Genomic DNA, 15,228 nt, shown 5'->3' on the forward strand with positions numbered 1-15,228 from the left:
AAAAAACTGTTGTCAAAACTCACACCATGTTAAGCCATATTCTTTTCTATTTTCCTCACAATGATTAAAAGAGACTGAAGACATTTTTTCTCTTGTCCACTCCCACAGTGCCGCCGTGTCTTTATTATTTCAAGAACAGGTTTGATTACAGCGATCACAGAGTTGAACCTCAAACTGCTCCCTTTGTTTACCGATGCTGTCCCACATTACACTAATGACAAAAAAACAAAACACTAGTTAACATAAATGTATATGGTCTTTAACTAAAATAAACCTTCACTTCATAACACGACCGCTGTCATGTCATTTTCGGATGCATGTCACTTGTAACCCCTCCCATATATTGCATGTCCATTATTTTTCTGCTGTTGTGATGTCAACTTGTGACCACAGTCCCTTTAGGTCTGTGCATTTTGTCTTTGTTAAGCACATTGTTGTGATATTCCGGTCTATTCATCCCCTTAAATTAATTAATGTTGCTCTTTTAGTTTTTGACTGATGCATCTGTTGTGTGAACGGAAATGAATAGCCTGTTTAATTCACTGTTATTCATCTTGTGCTGCCTTGAAAACTCAGTGTTGACTCAAAAGGGCTACAACTACTGATGACTATTATTCTATTATCAAATGTTAGAAAACAGAGAGAAATCCAGTCAAAAAAAACACAAAGGTAATATCGAACAGAAGAGGCGGCGCTCCTCACATTTGAGAAGCTGGAACCTCAGAATGTATGAATCGTTCATCAAAAATTAAGACTAATTTTTTGCCGTTCAGTTTATTAATTAATTGCTTCAGCTCTAGTAAACATCCACCCCTCTTTTGAAGCTGACAAATTATTTTGAACGAGTGGGATTTCCCTTTTTCATTATGTGTTAAAAGATCTTCTATATCCTCCTATATGCTGTCATGTATAGTATGCATGTTGCCAATAGATTATAATATGCTTTTGCATTGAAATTGTACCAGTGGTAGGTTTGTAGTAGCCATGCAAACAAAACCAGTACTGAGGTGATTCCTCTTCAGTGTGGCTGAAAAAAAAGAAGAGATTTCTGTTTGATATTATTTACATCAGAATTGCCTCTAGTACATCATAAATCATATTGAGTCTCTCCTTCTGACAGACGCTGACGTACATAGCTATATACTGAACACACTGGACATGGATGATGCTCTATATATTTCTTCAAACAGAACAAGACTTGACTCAGTTGTGAACTTGCGTTTCCAGGAGCACATCCCTCCTTCCTCACTACGATAAGTCACAGCACTTAAGCCGACTCTCTCTGAAAACACACGTGTCAAGACCATACATGCGCATATAAAGACCCCAAACTGCCTGTTCTCATCTTCCAATACCTACACTCACTCAGTCCCTCACACTGCCCTCACACTGCCTTATGTAACGACACCCAAATTCACTGCTTGGGTACCCATATTCAAATGATCACTTGCAGCATGTTGCTTACAAACTCAATCGCTTTCACTCGTCTTACATGCAGAGACACGCAGATGCAAGCACATGTGCACACTCACACACACACACACACTCAGATTCACACATGCACAGATACGTACCCAGGGACAGTCTTCATCTGTGCCAGCACTCCATCTTCCCTGCTCTCACGTCCTCTGTCTTTCATACGCTGAGGAGCATGCAGACCAGCTTTGAGTCAATATATCCCTCTGTACCCTTTCTCTCTGACTCTCTCTCTCTCTCATTCTCTGCCTGTCTCTGTTCGTTTGCTCTCCTCCTCTCCCCTCCTCTGTCCCTCCCTTTTTCTCTTCCCCAGTAGTTGTGACGTATCTGGTTAAAATCCTCGTCAGTCCTTTGCAGACTGTGCATATAGTGCTGTCACTCACTTTCTCAGCAGCGGGGGGATTTAAGGAAACCCGGGAAACAGAGGCATGAGTGTGTGTGTGTGTGTGTGTGTGTGTGTGTGTCTGCGTGTGTGTGTTGCCTCTCATTTATATTTTATATGTATTCGTATGGGTGTTTTAAAAAATGAACGCACACAGAAGGATCCACCAGCTGAAGACCAGAGAAAGGAAATTAAATTCACCGTGTTGACGGCTCTGACTGCAGCCACACAATCGCACTGCAAGATTACTTTGTGTTTGCCATGACTAAAGCCAAAATCAGACAGACATATGTGTGTGTTTGTGTGTGTGTGCGATTTGTCTGCATGCTTCCAACAGTAGCAGCCTTCACGGCTGACACCTGCCACAGTAATAACATTAATCAAAGGGAACAATACATCAATAACAGTGGACTTGTGCAAGGGACACAAGCATCTGGAGGCAATGGATGAATGAGGGTGTGAGAATTTTTGAATGTAGACCTTGATACTTAATGACTTTTCTGTTTTATTCATGATTTTCTGGAAAACATGATTTTGAACCGATGACATTTTTCAGTCTGCAACAGAAACACATTACTTCTGTTTGGAGTCTCAGAGATCTCAGCTGTTAAACCCTGGTTTATTACAATGCATTTTAATATTCTCTATAACTGTGATTGGTGTTGACTGTAGTTTTAACACACTCCCAACTCCCAAAATAAATCTATTTGGATATCTGTTATGTGCGTTTTATAATGTCATAATAGTTTGTTTATGTCTGGGAGTTCTAACCTGATCCCCCAACAGTAAAATCAATATGCAGGATATACATATTTATTTGGTTGTGCATGACTTTTTTAAAAACAAAGGATATTTGTTCATAATTGTTGTAAGTGGCAAAGGGAAAGGTTACCCTTTTTAATATTTTTCGACATTTTGGGGGTTTAATTAATTCAGAATAAAGCATATCTGAAGGGCAAAATGGGGTCTGTGGGATCTCAAACAATGAGGACATAAAGTTAAAATAAAAGAAGCAGGGAGACTTTTCAAAATCTTTAAGTATAAAGTACTAAAGGGGGAGATAAAAGTTGAAAGAAACGTTCAAAGGATTAGACATGGACATTAAAATGAAAGTGAGAAGTGATCTTAAAACCACATTCCCTTTGTCACATTTAGGAGGAGAGCTACTTTGTTTACAGCAAATGCCAGAGAATATAATGCGTGACGGCATTTCATTGACATATTACTGTTTTGGAAACCATCGGCACACTTACTGATAACTGTGTGATTTTCCATGGCTGATAACTAACTGATGAACAACATCAATCCTGGTCAGCTGGAGGTGGGGAGAATTCATGTGGATGCATGTGCTCGTCCATATGTAAACACTTTGATTTACTGGGCATCTCATTACTATCACCTCATCAATATGGTGTTAACAGACCATTACACTGCATTAATTTGCAGAGAGAACATGAGGGCTAAATGAGCTGAAATGAGAGAAATGAACGCTCATTCTACCGATGCTAAACCATCTATCTACCTATAAATAGGCACTTTAGACACGGGCTACGCACTTTAAAGTGGCTTGAAATGAATGCAGTAGTGCTCTTGTCAGATGATGACCAGAGTCTTCTCGCCGTCTTCATGTTATCTGTTTCTATGGAGCAGCTTGTGCCTTAGGGTGAAAAGGAAAAAGCACACATGTGCAACTGTGCATAGGTGAGGGCTTACTCCACCCACAGCAGCAGTTATCAGACAGCTGCAGAGCTCTCACAGCTGAACTGCTGACCACCAAAACTCTCAGACGCTCTCCATGTGGCTGTGCATCCAAAAGGCACACACAATCTCCCCTTAGATGTATCTTGCCAGGATCATAACCAACACTGAGGTCATGTCTTTCTGTGAATTTATAGGGTTTGGGAACCTTGGGGAATATTTCTGGGACTGATGCTAAGCAATATAAAATCAGTAAAAACATTTTTTTACTTCTAGCAGTGTGGTGAGGGCCATTTAACAGAATTGGGTCCTTTTTGTTGGGGGGTAAATTGGCAAAAGAACTATGCAATTTGGTACTAACTATAGGGAAAATAGAAAGATTAATTATAGCTTAGTTACTTGAGGTTTTCAGAAGCGTTTACTTTGTAGTTTTCTTCAAAGAACCATTATAACAAACCATTTTAAATGAATTTCTGAACTCCTGGCTACGGCTCTGTATCTGCAGTAGCCATGCATGTCATTGTTGTTTTTTTGTTTCTTTTGATTTGTCTTGCTAAAACAATGAGTCTACTTATAAACAGTAAGAGACTCGATAACGCAGAGTCCACTCTTTCAACAGTCTTCATTTGAACTACTTTCTACTCTAGAAATAATTCCACACAGAAATATATACAGTAACCTGTATCTGTATAATTTCTTGGTAATTTGGGTTAACTCAACTATTCAATTAGTGACGGAGCAGGGACTGTAGGTAAAGCAACATGTAACGGAAAATTGAGCACAGTACATAGCAAAGACAAATGATGCCAATCTAGAACTCAATATGAAAGTATTGATTAATATCCTTTTGCACATTATTTTTTTGTCTGAATGGAAAGGTGACAACATCATACCACAGATGGATAATGTGGTGAGTCAGGTAATAAGTACATTCAACAGGCACAAGACTTTAATTGACACGGTTTCCTTTCATAGCGACACCAAACCAGATGGATTTGTCTGGTTTAGCGTGTCCAGGACGGTTGTGAGGATGAAACACGATCAATTGTACTTGAGGGATGAAGTCTGGACGATGGCGCTGCAGTATTGATCTTTCTCAGGGGTAAACATTAGGCTGCCTGTCAGATGGATATTTAACACAGTGGCATTGCCCATGAGCTGACAAAAGTAAATAACAGTCAGCAACATCCAAAGAAAAGAAAAAGATGTGAGATTCATACCAGAAGACTGACGGCTGACGATGAAGAAGAACAGATGGAAGGAAGCAGTTGAATTCAGTGTATTAATAATAATAATGCTGCAATGTTTGCAAAATAACGTAACCTACCTCAGTGACAAATAACAGAGAGTCTTAAAGAAAAATAAAACTCTTGATCCAACCAAAAATCCATCTAGCTGCCATACGTCCTTCAGCCTCTGCGTCAGTATGATTAAAGCATTCACGTCTCTCATGAGTATAATATAAATAATAAACATCTAGAATGAGAGGTATTTGTGGGAAGGAGGGAGAGAGTACGGCCAATTTGTGGAGGAGCATTCATCCAGTCCTTCTGCATGGCAAGATAATCTCCTCCCATTACTACAGCACAAAGCAGTGCAGGTTTTCCATTAAATGTACAACCACAGCTTTCCCGGCCTCTCAGCCAGATATTAGCTCTCAGATTAAATGAACCTCTATTTACATACTGTAGCACAACTGCATGCTGAATTTTTCAACATTTTTGGCCCCTCACAGGATGGGGAAAATGCATACATTTTCTGATAAAGATCAAAGGGAACTGCTCACCCTACCCTACACTTGCCCTTGAAAGTATGTGCAGGCATAGCTTGAATTCCTGAGTTACTTTTCTGCTTCTCTACAGAGTGTGTGATGAAAGATCCTGTATGCTGAAGATGTACTTGAACATTATTACAAATTAATATATATATATATAATTCGGCAAAAAAAGCTATGCTACAAACATCAGTCTAGTGTTTTTTTTGTGTTCAACTTTGCAATGTTCAGCTTGGCATCTCGCATAGACTGGCTCATTTATATATATATATATATATATATATATATATATATATATATTATATAATATATATATATATATATATAACTAAAAAAAGGATATATTAAGATATTTGCACAAAAAAAGGCATAAATACCACATATTGTGCTGTTGAGCAAATCATTATCACTGCAGAGGAAATTACTGCAACAGCACTGACTATGGAGGAGATGTTTCACAACATGTTTCAATCCATCTGACTGAAAATTATGCAAAAATCAGGGTGTGACTAAATAAAATATACTGTCTTCCTAAGAGGAAGAGCTTAAAAATAAAGGCGAAGCTAGCCACACTTTATAAGACTGTGGTCAGATCAGGACATTTCAGTTGGTCTCCGGAGTCCACCTCACAAGTTGTTTCTTTGCTTAAAGAATAAACTCTATTGCCATTGTCTATTTCCAGTGCTTTCTTCAAACATCGTTGTGACACCAATAGTTGCTAAGTATAGAATAGACAAAGTTTTGGAGCAGTAGTTTAGACTTCATCATCTGGTCCAGCCTGACATTCTGCTCTCCAACATGACCCTACGTAAAAATTGTGATAATGAGTTTATGGTCTCAATCGTTAGTTACAAGTCTTTTGCAATACAGCATGATGTCCATTTAATAAATGATGGTCCCATTTCGAGTACATTAGACCACAAAGCAGGGTATGCTTTTGATTGTGATTGACATGTTGCTACCGGTACCAGAGCCGTACATCGTGTCTCTACGTCACTCCTCCGCAGTCCATACATCGTTACTTCTTCTCACTGGTTGCAAAAACAAAATGCCGAAAGCCAAAATGGTGGACTTGAGGCTTCAAAACCGCAGTCTACAAACCAATGGATGACTTTACTACGGCTACGTCCAAAAGTCCTGACAGTAGTGAAATATGCTACATTCACATGGATGGATAACTGGACAGCACAGGAAAAACAAGCATTTCAACGGAATGGCAGGACAACAAAACGAAACCCCCATGGTGACGGCATTGAATACATTAAATAAAATTATCTTCATCATTACCATTCACAATCTGCTTCTCTGGGGCTGGTCAGGGGGCATCAGGCTTAGCATGCTATTTCAGCTGCCCTTCCCCAGCAATGCTTTCCAACTCTTCCTGAGGAACCCTGAGGGGTTCCAAGGTCTGACGAGATATATAACCTCTCCAGTAGTTCTGGGTCTACCCCGGGGCCTCTTACCAGTTGAACGTGCCCGGAAACACTCTAAAGAGAGTTGTCTAGGAAGGATGCCTTAACCCCTTCAGCTGGCCCCTTTCGACGTGAAGGAGAAGCGGCTCTACTTAAAGCTACCTCCAGCCTTCTGAGCTCCCCACCCTATCTCTAAGGCTGTGCCCAGCCACCATAAGAAAGAAGCTTATTTCCGATGCTCGTATCTGCTATCTCACACTAACCAATGCTCATGACCGTAGGTGTGGGTCAGAACATAGATGAACTGGTAAATTTTCACTACAGCTGTCTGGTAAACTTGGGGCAATGACTCTCTCCCAGGGTGCAATACACTTTTTTCCGGCAGAGAACCATGTCCTCAAACTTGAAGGTAATGTGACTCAGTCCAATCGCATCACAACAGGTTGCAAACTGCCCCAGTGCGTGCTGGAGGTCACTTTCTGAAGGAGCCAACAGAATTACATCATCTGCAAAGAGCAAGGACACAATTCTGAGGTCCCCAAACCCCTGGCTGCGCCTTGAGATCCTGTCCATGAAAGTCACAAACAGGATTGGTGACATGGCAGGACTCTGGCAGAGGCCAACACGCACTGGGAACATGTTTGACTTTGTGCCAAATATCCGGACACAGCTCTTACTATGCCCGCTGTTCCAACGCAACTGAACAATGTACAGAGCCTTCAGCACCTCAGGGCGAATCTCATCCACCACTGGCGCCTTTCCGCCAAGGAGCTTTTTGATTACATTTTCGTTTCTACTTTTTTAAGCAGTTTTTCTAGTAATGCACTTAGCTATAAAATGTTGTTTTCTCTTAGTATTCCATTGGAAACAAACAACTTTCTCCTATGTACCATTGGGTTGTAAATTCCATCATAGAGGACAACAAAAAGGGAATGCAGCATTAAACGTGTGCATTTTTTTGCTTATAAATTCCTCTTTCTATTTGAGGAATAATGTGTAATTTCTTCCTTTGAAAGTTATATGCATTTTCAATGAGCGACAGTCATTTCTCTATAAGAGCAAGATGTGAATGGTGCTAATTTTCCTTGAATGTCTGACAAATTGTTTTCGTGACATTTGAATTCAGTAGAGGAATCGTTAAGAGACACTCATCTCATCTCAAAGGCACACATAAATCACAAGAAATTGATTGAATTTAATAAGCAGTGTGAAGTTGGTGAGTACATTTTTAAACAGGTGGCTAGTTGTTGGAGTTCCCCTGGGGTGACAGTTGGTGTCACAGGTGCTGCTTGCGCTCCACATCACTCTGCTTCGGGGGGAATCGGTGGTCGTGTTGGCAGAGAGTGCAGTTCTGTCAAGGTGCATTATTCTTTTCACCCTCCGCCACATCCCCAACTTCAGCCCCACATGGCTCCTGATCTCGCACAAAAAGCAGCTCACCTCTGTCTGTCTCTCTTTTTCTACCATCATCTACCACCTTCACCTTATTTTTTCAGTCTTCCTCTCCCTTTCTTTCTCTCTCTGAGGGCCGTTCTGACACAGACAGAGACCATAAACTCTACCTGGGATTTGTCCTAAACTATGACAAGCAGGTGTGTTTAAAAAATATAAAAAATACACAATGTGACTGAACAAGTTTATATTTTTCTAATGTTTTGTGACAGGCCCAGCCAGCAATGCAAAAGAAAGAATGACCCCTGTCAACTAAAATCACAGAGTGACTGAATGATATCCCCCCAGGTTAAAACGTTTTTTGTGTGTGTTTATTTCATACTTCTCCTCCTGCAATTTTTGGGTGCTCTTATAGAAAATAACATTTGACTCAATTTTATGTTTTCAAATAACAATTTACCACGTGGTATTGAGTTAGAAACATACTCACAATGTCCAGGTTGCTTTATTTCATGTTTTGTCTCTCATGAGATCACGCAGCCAACCATCCTGCTGTTACAACTCTGAAGCATAGCTCAGCACTAACACAGCCACATTATTTGCCCCTGACCCAATTAGATCCTACATGGATCCTGTGATACGTATTTCTCTCTCTCTTCACTTTCCCTTGTTCACCCTTTACCTATTTTTCCTCTGTTCCTTTTGATGAATGGCTCTACTTTTTAGGAAAAATGACTGTCCCATGATTAATTGTGTGTGCTCTTTCACTCTTTCGCCTTCTCACATCTTTTTCTATTTCAATTTCAGTTTTACACCCTGCGTTACTAGACATATTCTATTTACCTAGGTTTGCCCCATCAGCATATTCCCATAAATAAAAGAGGGGGAGAGAGGGTGGAGGGAGTGTGGCCCAGAGGCAGGGCAATGGGCATGTGCGAAATGGACGGAGAGGGAGAGAGGAGCCAACCGCTTCAAACCAGGAGTGTGAAGGTGACTTGAGTGAATAAGACAGAGAGATAGAGGTCAATTAAAAGAGAAATACATTTTTTTTTAAAGTAAAGAAAATTGACCGATGAGGAGAGACAAAATGCTGAAAAATTAACAAAAACGGCGTGACTTAAAATGCCAAATAAACAGGGTGAAATTGACAGGATGCATGAATAAAAAATGTAATTGTATGAGGATGCAGAAGCATTTCAACAGCAAGAAAATATATCCATGAAAAAAACCTTTATATCCCAAAATCCTTTCATAATTTGACGAGGATGGCCCAACTGTCAAACAATGGAAGGAGCACAAATGCAGTTCGTGACAGGGGAATGAACAGCAGAGAGGGAGATGAAGGAGTTTAGAGGGGAGGTATTGAAATAGCAGTGATCGTACCGAGGTGTGCAGCCAGTGCCCCGTGGCAGGACGTCATGCTGTGCTTAATGAGGCAACAGTGCAGGCGATTAGTTCCAGATATGACATTATCAGTCACCAATAAGTGAACACATCATTAACCATTAACCCCAATAGCCTCTCTGTCTGTAGCTCACATACGTGAATGTGTTCTTAAATGCAGGGTACAAGTTTTTAAAGGAATCGACATAAAGCAGACTGACATAATGTGACCTTTTATTTTCTTCTCAAAATCTACCGAAACACCTGCTGTTAACTATAGTGTACTTCATTTTCAGTAAATATTGCAATACAAAATGTATGTATTCTGCTATGTACAAACATCAGAGGAAGCAAGTACTTCTCACACGTGTTTTGATCTTGAGCGCACAGCCGATATGTACGTAGTTTGCTTCCATGATGTAAGGTAGTGCTTGCTGTTAGGTCACGGTGTCGCTCTCTCTGCGGCTTAGTTCTCTCTTTTCTTACACATTAAATCATGTAAGCATGTTCTCATAGAAACCACAAATACAACGACATGCTTTATGTCTCCTTTAACATCAACACTGCCTCCTGAAATAATGTTCATAAGCTACTAACTCACAGCATAAAATACATTTTACAGTAAGCACAAATTATGTTTTTATCAACATCATGAGGAAACATTTAAATCAGTAAGTATCTGGCAAGTCAGTAGATTACTATTCAAATACTTATCCGATTGTTCATTTCCCCCCCCATTCAGGTTGTTCTTTAAGTATTTATGGGTTCTAAGCATGCATGCATGGTTACAAAAAGTGATGCGGCAAATACAGCATTATAATAATATTGGTCTGAATATAATCCAATATTTTTGTAGGAAATTACATTTTGAATAAATGCGGGTCACTTTATGTTCGAGGACATCAGACACTTTTTTTCATTATAAATAGTTTCCTCCTACAGAGTGGGTAGTAATATTGTGTTGTTTGAAGCCTTGTTGTTGCTAAGCTAGTGAGTGTTTTCCAGTCAATTTGCAGCATGTCTTTAAGAGTTAGTCAGCCGTAAGAGTGTTTCTTTAGCCCAGTTTAACTTGTAGGAGTTTCTGACAGATAGTGTAACATATTTACTGCCAATGGGGGAAAAACAGTCCAGAGTGAAAATGAGTCATAAACACATGCCGACAGCTACTGCAGAAATGGGCAGAAGACAAATCATCTGCCAAGAAGCAGGGAACTTTTTAGGCAAATCATGGAACTTAGTTAGGGTTTGGGAACGGTGGTAGCGCGCTTCAATCAGAATCTAACTGGCAAAACAAATTAATGCTAAATTGATTTTGCTTCATGCTGCTCAAAACTGCTCCACTGCTCCCATCCAATCAAAGCCACGGCAAATACAAAAGTTGATTCAACAATATATAGGGCTACACTCCATAGGGAGCTGACTAGTGGATGAAATACAACAACATTATTGCAGTCCCTTCACTTTTTCTGTGAAGGTAAGGGGTGAAATAAGTATCCACTTCTTCAAAGAAGCAAAGCGCTAAATAAGGGCTTTGGTTGGGCGCTCTAAGCATATTTGAGCGTGGCGAGGGTCTGAGGGGAATAGGTTCCTCAACAGTTTCCTACTGCAGCACTGCCACGATAGTCAAACAGGGAAAGAGGGAGAAACAAAAACAGAAGAAGAATGCATAGAAATTAGATCATGCCTTACCTGCAGTTTCAGTTTATCCATGAGCACCACAAAGTATTTTGCTCTTAAATTTACCTACTCTATATTTGTTTCAGGAGAATTACAACTCAGGCATCTGTAAACTTATGGCATATTTTTTTCACTTCACTGACAAGGCTGAGAAGATTAAGCAACTTTCTGGTTCTACGCATTTAAAAGCGAGGTGTGACATTTACAAGAGTTGCGGGTCATGCCGCAGGTTTGTTCAGTGAAGTGAGAGAAAGTTCAGAGAGTGACCTCTGCAGAGCAAAGCAAAATGCCAAAGAGAGGAACAGCAGCGTTTGTATGAACAGTTGCACCTCTTTGATGGTCAGGGGGAGTGAGGATGTGTCATATATGTTACTTTTATCGATCAGATATCAGCTCTGAGACAAAGTTAAAGACTATTCTTTGTTAATAGGTTAAACTTAAGGTGTCAGTTCAGCAACAACAGCTGGCATGTTTCGGACTAGTCTGCAGTCAATGAACAGTGTGGCGTTCAATTGGAAATGGCCCGAGGGTCATGAAATCACTCTACATCCTTTGCCTGAGTGAACTAACAAATCAGTGAAGTCTGCTAGTTATGAAACACTCTGTGAGGAAAGGATTGTCACTCAAGCTATGTATAAGTACAGCTCTCTCACACACACACACACACACACACACACACACACACACACACACACACACACACACACACACACACACACACACACACACACACACACACACACACACACACACACACACACACACACACACACACACACACACACACACCCCTTACCCGTCACTACGGAGACAGCTTTACAAAACAGTCTTTGGCTTAAACCTCAAAAAGTGAATCCACTGTCATTATACTGGAGACATTTAACATCCCATGTGTTGGGAAGTGGCCCTGTCACATTGGGCTTAAACGAACATCTGCATTTTTATTCATCTGTTATTAATAGTAAATTAACCTCTTGAACCTTGAATTCTCTCCATACTTTCTCTTTGGTTAGTTAAATAGATTGTATTGCTTGTCTTATTACCATATACACAGTTTATATTCTCCATCTGCTTGCTCCACTTCATTAATATCCAATGATCATCCAAAGATGCCATGGGTTAATAGATGCAACATTACTGCAATGCACATCTTGTGCACATTTCCTGAATGTCAAATGCATCATTTTATTCACATTTCCACAAAACTCAGGATGATATCTGTGGTTGTATTGGTTCTCGAAACCTTTCCAACCAGTGACACATTGTTTTATATGTCATACTGATTTTATTTATGAGGGGAGGCCTGTCTGGCTCCCCTCGTTTGTGTCCTGTTTGTTACCTGTAAACAACATAAGGCTCTGTACCAAGGCTGGGTTTTTAGTTATTTGTAATAAACATACATGTGTTTGACAGACAGAGCTTGTTTGTGAATCGAGCATCTGTAATGATGGACCCACAGGTCGGTCGATAGGGGTTAGCGGTTTAATGATTTTTCATCCTCATTCTAAAGTAATTCAAACAAATATAGATTTATATTAAATACCAATTCATCTAGATTCATGGAATCTGCCTCCCCAACATACCTGCAGTAAAACAATATCATTGCCCTTTTTGTTCTTGAGGACAGGGACAGCCAGTTACAGCTCTAATCCAGGCATATTTAGCTGGATAATCACCTTGCATTGTATAATCCTCAGGTTAGGTGAGGCTTTATGCAATAGATTTGCACCTCATTCACATCTCTCAACAAATACATACAAGGATAACAGAAGGTAAGCTAGTCTAAAAGTCTATTTTTCTGTGTAAGTGATTTGTAGTGACGTACTTGCTTGTTTTTACTCTGCAATGTTTAATAATTCAAAACAACTGGAGCGATGGTTTATTTGTAGTAAGAAACGAAAGGAAGCCACTAACACTCCACTGAGACTGGCAGACGTCTGGCCTCTGCTTTATAATATTTCATTATCTGGATGTCGAATATATTTTGCTGTACGAGCCGACAGATGGCCAGCCCACTGTTTATTTTTGTTTTGGTTCAATATTTGTGTCCTTGTTTCTCGCTACAAGCAAATCACATCAACAGACGTCTTTAAATCAGCTCCACTGTGTGATTATCGGGCTGGCCTCAAGAAATACAAGGAGGAAGAGGTTGTAATTAGAAGAGAATTATACAGAGCAGCCAAGAGATGAAATAAGGATATTTTTCCAAATGAAAAAAACAGGAAAAGCTGTCTGTGAATGAGAAAATTATCATTCTGGCTCTCTGTTCCCTCCTATCTTAGCCAATGCTGAAGGTGACAGTCTCATTTCAGAGCCATGACATGAAATCAGTGCTGGGGGGCTGAGGTGGAGGAAGTGGTGGAGAGGTGTGGAGATAGGTGAAGATAGGATGGAGTGCCGGACCCGATTGCATTACTATCGGTTGTTTATGGATCAGACACAGGCTGGTTTGGCCCTCAGGGATTGATTGTCTTCTGACTGGATGGCAGGCGAATAAAAAGAAAATACAAAAACAAAGAAAATAGAGGGAGAGAACAAAGAGGAGTGAAGCCTCACCTGAACTCACACATCTGAGTGGTGCTGTGCATGTTTTCTATCTGGGACTTTGTATGTTGTGTGTTTGTTTTTTTACGTCTGCCAGGGAGGTTCATTTCTGTGCCCACTGATGCATGATGCATGTTAGTTGGAAGGGTTTCTCAAACAATGTGCTGTAAGGTTAGATCATGTTCCAGTGAACGAGTGCTTCAATTTGAAACATTTCTGTGAACAGATAAAGGAAAAACATAAATGCTTAAAGGCCACCTCTACTAATTTTACACATCAAAGTGTGGTGTACTATAAGTGAAGATATATGTCAACTCTTTGTTATTCCAGAGGGAGCTGCTTGAAATATGATAAACTGCCTCAATTAATGTCCCTGGACATCACTTAAGCATCTGTTTGGGTTAAAGACTACAAGGTTGAAAATGGAACAAATCTGTTTGAGTCAGAAAGAAGTGAGCTCACTAGACCTCTGCAGCCTGCTCCTAATCTCTGCTTGAGGGAAGCCGCTCGAGGCTACATTATAAGCGCACCGGATTCTCAGACCAAATTATTGTTGGTCGAGTTGTACTGTGGGTAATGTAGGTGCCAGATTTTGACAAAACAAAAAAGAATTCACAGAATAAAAAGGATATCTCTGGCTATACTGAAATTTTGATTTTCTTTTAATTGCCCATTATGAGTCCAACAATGTTTGAGGAGGGCAATGATAAATCGGTAAATTACCATTGTGGACATTTCTAATAACTTCACATTTTCCTTTTAACTTCACATTTTGCAAAATGTATCCTTGTACAAAGCCCTAACATTCCCAAACAAGATTAAGGCCTTGATCATACCCAGACACATCACAACAGGCGAGGCTGCTTCAGAAAGCCCTTCGGCAACAGCTGATCAAATGTAAATAACAGGGAAAGAAATGTATTCAGTGCAGACATCGAGCTTTTGCTGTTCAATGAGTAAGAGGGTTTACATTATTTAGTTCATCGTTAAACCCTAATATCAACCTTACGTCTGCCTTTGTCCGTTCCTACCACATCTACCGGCATTAAACAGGAAGGCAGTGGTCAAGTAGTAAAGGCCGCCTCTTGCTCGGTTTTATTTCCTTCCTGGGCCATTTGGTTATATTGACGAGTGGTGCGATACCACGCCAGGCGCTGCAAAGTTGAGAATACTTTTATGCACATCTTAAAGCTGCTAGAAAAACTGGACACACAGCGCAAGAGAGGAGCGCACACCATTCTAACTGTACCAGAGGAAAACAATAATTTTGCGGTTGACACATCTCAGTATGATCGGGGCTTAAGGCATCCCCCATAAATCATAACCACTATCAGCCAATGAGCACAATGTCTATCGCTGTGTGTATTCTCACATCCATGCGCAGAAAAATGTTTCTCTTATGATAACAGGTTAAAAATACCTCGCGACCTTGGTGAAGTAATGACCTCTATGAGTCTGTTCTGTCTCTGTGTGTGTGTGTACTGTATTGA

The sequence above is a fragment of the Anoplopoma fimbria genome, chromosome 9 (genome assembly GCF_027596085.1).
Source record: "Anoplopoma fimbria isolate UVic2021 breed Golden Eagle Sablefish chromosome 9, Afim_UVic_2022, whole genome shotgun sequence".
NCBI classification, from domain to species: Eukaryota; Metazoa; Chordata; class Actinopteri; order Perciformes; family Anoplopomatidae; genus Anoplopoma; species Anoplopoma fimbria.